A 5,688-nucleotide genomic window follows, 5' to 3' on the forward strand; every position below is an offset into this window, starting at 1 on the left:
CTTAGGTCTAATTCCTATTACTTTGGCCGGATTATTCGTAACTGCATATTTACAATACAGACGCGGAGATCAGTTGGACCTTTGATTGAGTAACATCTCTTTTTTGATTGACCTCCTTCTTAAGCTGCAGGAGGTCAAATTCAGGTTGCAGTTCAAGTTAGTAAAAGTTATTTTATTGTGATTCAACATTACAAAAACAGAATCACGCTCTGTAGGATTTGAACCTACGACATCGGGTTTTGGAGACCCACGTTCTACCGAACTGAACTAAGAGCGCTTTCTTATGACAGGAGATACAACTGTAAAGAAAGGGATTCTTTTTGTACCCCCAATACACCTTGCATGCATGTAGTATCATAAAATGCAAAATTATGTCCAGTCCAGTCCAATTTGAATCGATCTCAACTGATCCCTCGTTACTGCCCATAGGAGAAGTAATAGGTAGGGATGACAGGATTTGAACCCGTGACATTTTGTACCCAAAACAAACGCGCTACCAAGCTGCGCTACATCCCTTTCAATTGTTGTACAGTTTCATTGTAGGGAATCCTTGTCTTGTTTTCCACATCGTTATTTCCTAATATCTAGAGACAATTTCTCTTGCCATTTCTTCTTTTTGATTTCATATAATCAAAGAATTATATACATATGAAACCTAACGTATAAAAAAATGAATATTTATCGGTAATGCTCAGTAAGAAAGGGTCATCTTTTTCTGTTTTAGGGACAAGTAGATCTAATCCACCGGATTATTGTACATATTCATTTTCATTTTAGTTCGGATTAGGGATTTCGTGTACAAATACAAGTGATCTTTAGCTACAGATACATCTGATCATATATGTATTCCAATAAAGAAGGAGGATTTTCAATGCGAGATATAAAAACATATCTCTCCGTGGCACCTGTGCTAACTACGCTATGGTTCGGGTCTTTAGCAGGTCTATTGATAGAGATCAATCGTTTATTCCCAGATGCGTTGACATTCCCCTTTTTTTCATTCTAGTTATTGACATGGGAAGGGGTGAAGAAGATTAGAGATACAACAAATTCTCTGTGACTAATCCACCCTTTTGAATTTTTTTTTTAAGTTGTTTAGGAAGGAAAGAGAAAGAAAAGTGGATTAAACCTCAGCGAAACTCGGGCTCAGCATAGAATTAATAGAGGGAGAACAGAAATAGAAATGTGGGTCTAGACAGGCTGTTCAAGAGCATACAAGATAGTAAATGAAATACTGACTGGGATTAGAAATAATGGATAGTTAGAAATAATTGTATTACTTATTATTACTCTATTGATTGCAGCGAAATCTTTCATAATTGGATTTCGAGTTATCAGTTAGCAACTTCTATTTATTTTTCCTTCTTTTCGTATTCTTCGATTCAGATCGAAAATAGAAGAGTGGAGGGAATCCAAAATCCAAAGGAGGTTCATGGCCAAGGGTAAAGATGTCAGAATAAGAGTTATTTTGGAATGTACCAGTTGTGTCCGAAATGATTTAAATAAGGAATCGCGGGGCATTTCAGATATATTACTCAAAAGAATCGACACAATACGCCTAGTCGATTGGACTTGAGAAAATTCTGTCCTTATTGTTACAAGCATACGATTCATGGGGAGATAAAGAAATAGATCGAACAGAATAGAATGTCTGTTCCACCCTTCCAAGGAACAGGACAAAATTACATATAGATAGATATATAAAATATAAACAAATCAAGTACTATTACTATTTCGGTCGGATCCGAAACCGAAATGAATGAAGAAATAAGATTTTAGAGATAAGGAATAAATCATGGATAAATCCAAGCGACCCTTTCGTAAATCCAAGCGATCTTTTCGTAGGCGTTTGCCCCCAATTGGATCGGGGGATCGAATTGATTATAGAAATATGAGTTTAATTAGTCGATTTATTAGTGAACAAGGAAAAATATTATCTAGACGAGTGAATAGATTGACCTTGAAACAACAACGATTAATTACTATTGCTATAAAACAAGCTCGTATTTTATCTTCGTTACCTTTTCTTAATAATGAGAAACAATTTGAAAGAACCGAGTCGACCCCTAGAACTGCTGGTCCTAAAACCAGAAATAAATAGGCCTACTTCTCAATTGAATCAAAACTCTAATTGGAATTCAAACTCAGATTGAGGTTTTGTTCGAAAAGCCGAGATACTTGATTGTCGCGTCGTAAGAAAAAAAAAAAAAGAATGAATGGGGAAGAAAAAATATTTTTTTTTTATTGAAAAGTGTTCGTTCATTTCTAATATTTATCATATTCATTTCTACTCTACCTTCCCGGAGTTCATTCTCCGGGGAACTCCGTTTAAATCATTTCGGTGAATTCGTTCCAGTCGCCTTATTTGATAATCTCATTTGAAATCATGTAAATGCAATTCCTATTTGATATAGCTATTTGTGCAAGTATTTTACGATTAAGAAGCAACTGCCTCTTGTACAGATCGTGCATTAATCGACTATAACTATAGGATACCCCATTTTCACGAGTTACTGCATTTATCCGAGTGATCCACAAACGACGAAAATCTCTCTTTTGCCTGCATCTATCCCGATGACTGGAAACCAAAGCTCTCATTTTCTGTTGAGTAGTAGTTCGAGTAAGTCTTGAATGAGCCCCTCGAAAGGTTGATGCAAATAAACGAATTTTTGTTCGACGTCTCCGAGCTATATATCCCCGCCTAACTCTGGTCATTGAATCAAATGAAACCTTGATGAATAACTAATTGATTTCTTTTCTTTCAGTCATTCTTTTCCCCTCCCCTAGTTTATTAGTAACAAAACGGATTCTTCCGATGTATAAAATAAAAATTCCAATGGCTTTTGCTACTATGACCTTCCCAACCACGATTTTTGATTTCTTCCAGGCATTTCACCTCGGAATAAGAAATTGTACCGATATTAGATATAAAATATCTAGTAAATAGGTAGTAATAAATAGAGAAAAATGGAGAAATAAATAAATAGTGGCTTCCATCGTTTCTATGATTACTTCTTAAACGGTGAGGTCCTCTCTATACACCGGAGCTCCTTCCCCCATTTAATCAATGTTATTAGTAACTTGTACAGTTCACACTCTTTGGCTCTACCCATAAAATTATCCAGTATATAGGTCTTTTCACAATGAGATCCATCCATACAGTGACGGCATTTAATTATGAAGGTTGGCTAGGTAGCTAACCCTGTTAGTCCGTTCTTGCAAGAGTAGAAGCATAATCTTTCTGCTTTTAAAATACTATTTTCCCCGCTTAATGGATAACCATTTGCTACCAATGGGGAATTGATTTTCATCTCAAATCGAGGTGATTGGATTTGCACCAATGGAAACCATAAATTCCATACACAATAGAGGTATATGATAGATCTTTATTTTGAGATAGTGAATGGAATGGAGTTCTTCCATTCTATCCTACTCATTGGTACTGGTCATTGATACTGGAAAAATCGTCTCATTTGTTCCAGATCATGATCTGAACGAGTCGCACATACACCCTAGTACATGTTCCTCGACGCTGAGGACATCCTCGAAGGGCAGGGGATTTCGTGACATTTTTGATTGGCTGTCTTGTGTTTCTAATAAGTTGTTTAATAGTTGGCATGCTGAATCGTATACAGAATGGGCTGGTTTAGATCGATCCTAACCGGATGATTATGAATTACTTCCATTTCATATAATATTTTACCAGGTTAAGAAGATAAAATATCAAATCACGGCTCATTCGAATTATGGTTCGAAATGGAATCAAGAATTTATGTGAAATCCCCGGTATTTTCGACCGCGACAACATCAACAATGCCATGGGCTTGGGCTTCTGTTGCTGACATAAAAACATCCCTTTCCATGTCTTCGGATATAACCCATAAAGGCTTGCCGGTTCTTTGTACATAAACCCTTGTGAGGGTTTCGCGGAGTTTCAGTAGTTCTTCCGCTTCCAGGATAAATTCTCCTGTGGGTGCCTCATAAAAAGAACTAGCAGGTTGGTGGATCATAACCCTGATGATATAACATAATGAACGGTTCCTCTATCTCGCACGATCGGTCGAAGGGAAGGGATAAAGAATAACAAGAATAAAAAGATAGAATTAGAATTGAACAACCGTACAGGCATCTTTTATGCATTGCATACGGCTCCGCAATGGAATTTCCTTTTCCTTCCATCGAAGAAAGAGACAAATAGAATCCATCAGACCCAGATCGTTGAATGATCCATTTACCATCTTTCCTTTCGGAGGAGTCAAAAAATACTATGATGGTTCCGTTGCTTTATATATTTATCTCGTCTGTGATTCAGCAATCCCAAAGGTTTCTTTATGATCCGATCAAATAAGGAAAAAATGATCTTTTTTTTTTTTCATTTTCGTACTCTTTCAATAACATAAATATCGGAAAGAGGCTTCTGGTGTGAAAGCAAAAAAAAGGTTTGTGACGCTGAAATGGACCCCCGATACATAAGATCAAATCGTAAATAACCTTTGTTTCATACTACTATCTCGATATATAATCTCATGTTATGTTATGAAAAAAAAATAATAGTTTGCTCATATCGAACTCGAAGTGCCATGCTATTATTACTTATTATTCATATTCCATATGGCGAAGGCATAGTCTTCTTTTTTTTTTCTCAAATAAAAAAAAACTCATTGGCGCCAAGCGTGAGGGAATGCTAGACGTTTGGTAATTTCTCCTCCGACTAGGAGAAAAGATCCATTGAAGCGGCTAATCCCATGCATATTGTATGTATGTCTGGTGGCACAAATTGCATAGTATCATAAATAGCTATTCCTGGTATTACCCATCCGCCGGAGAGTTTATAAACAAATACAGATCCCTGGTATCATCCTCTATACTGAGATATACCATGAGACCAACAAGTTGATTCGAGATCTCGCTATCAACCTCTTGTCCTAAAAAAAAGTAATCTTTCTCGATGAAGTCGGTTGATTAGGACAAAATTGTATCCCTTAGGAACCGCACACGCACCTTTGGATGCATACGGTTCAAAAAAATCAAAATTGCGAAAAAAAAAAAAGAATTCATTGAACTTATCGAACTAACCCCTCATTGATGTATTCTTTCATCGAGATCCAAATCACGATGTAATTTTCTTGTTCCTAAATGGGCCTCTTCAATTCTTTTAGGTTTATGCTCTACTCCGGGTAAAGATCTGCCCGAATTCTATTTGCACATATAGGACAAATGATCACAGTACCGCTTCTTTTTGTTCCGACTTCTTTTTTTTTTTCAATTCGTTTTCATGTTCATGCCTTCCGCCAAATATTCGACTAATCATATTATTCCATTAATTGGTAGTTTTAGAGGTATAAATAGGGATCATTTATGATACGAGTAGTAATCATACATAGATTACCAATTTGGTATTTTTTGAACGGAGCCTGGATACTTCATTTTATTGGTCCAAGCCAACCATAAATTCTTCTAATTGAGAATATTGATCCCCAACCAACAAATAAATTGATCTAATTGCATTGCACTTCACGCTCCGAATTGAATTATTGATGGTTTAATCAATCTTTCTTGGGTGAAACAGAGGATATCTCGATCGGGGGAGAGAACGGGGAAATCCCATATGACCCAATATGTCTGACAAGTCGCACTATACGTCAACCCAAACTGCATCTTCCTCTCCAGGACTCCGAAAAGGTACTT

The 5,688-nt window shown here is 36.6% G+C and overlaps 2 non-coding genes across 2 annotated transcripts; both read right to left on the reverse strand.

The window, feature by feature from the left end:
- Nucleotides 1-203: 203 nt before the first annotated feature.
- TRNAW-CCA (transfer RNA tryptophan (anticodon CCA)) lies at nt 204-277 on the reverse strand. The gene has a single exon. It is a non-coding gene; the product is annotated as a tRNA-Trp (tRNA).
- Nucleotides 278-442: 165 nt separating this feature from the next.
- TRNAP-UGG (transfer RNA proline (anticodon UGG)) lies at nt 443-516 on the reverse strand. The gene has a single exon. It is a non-coding gene; the product is annotated as a tRNA-Pro (tRNA).
- Nucleotides 517-5,688: the final 5,172 nt, after the last annotated feature.

Source organism: Tasmannia lanceolata, unplaced genomic scaffold (genome assembly GCF_043159265.1).
Source record: "Tasmannia lanceolata isolate RefF3 unplaced genomic scaffold, GAP_Taslan_0.1 ptg000876l, whole genome shotgun sequence".
In the NCBI taxonomy this organism is placed as follows: Eukaryota; Viridiplantae; Streptophyta; class Magnoliopsida; order Canellales; family Winteraceae; genus Tasmannia; species Tasmannia lanceolata.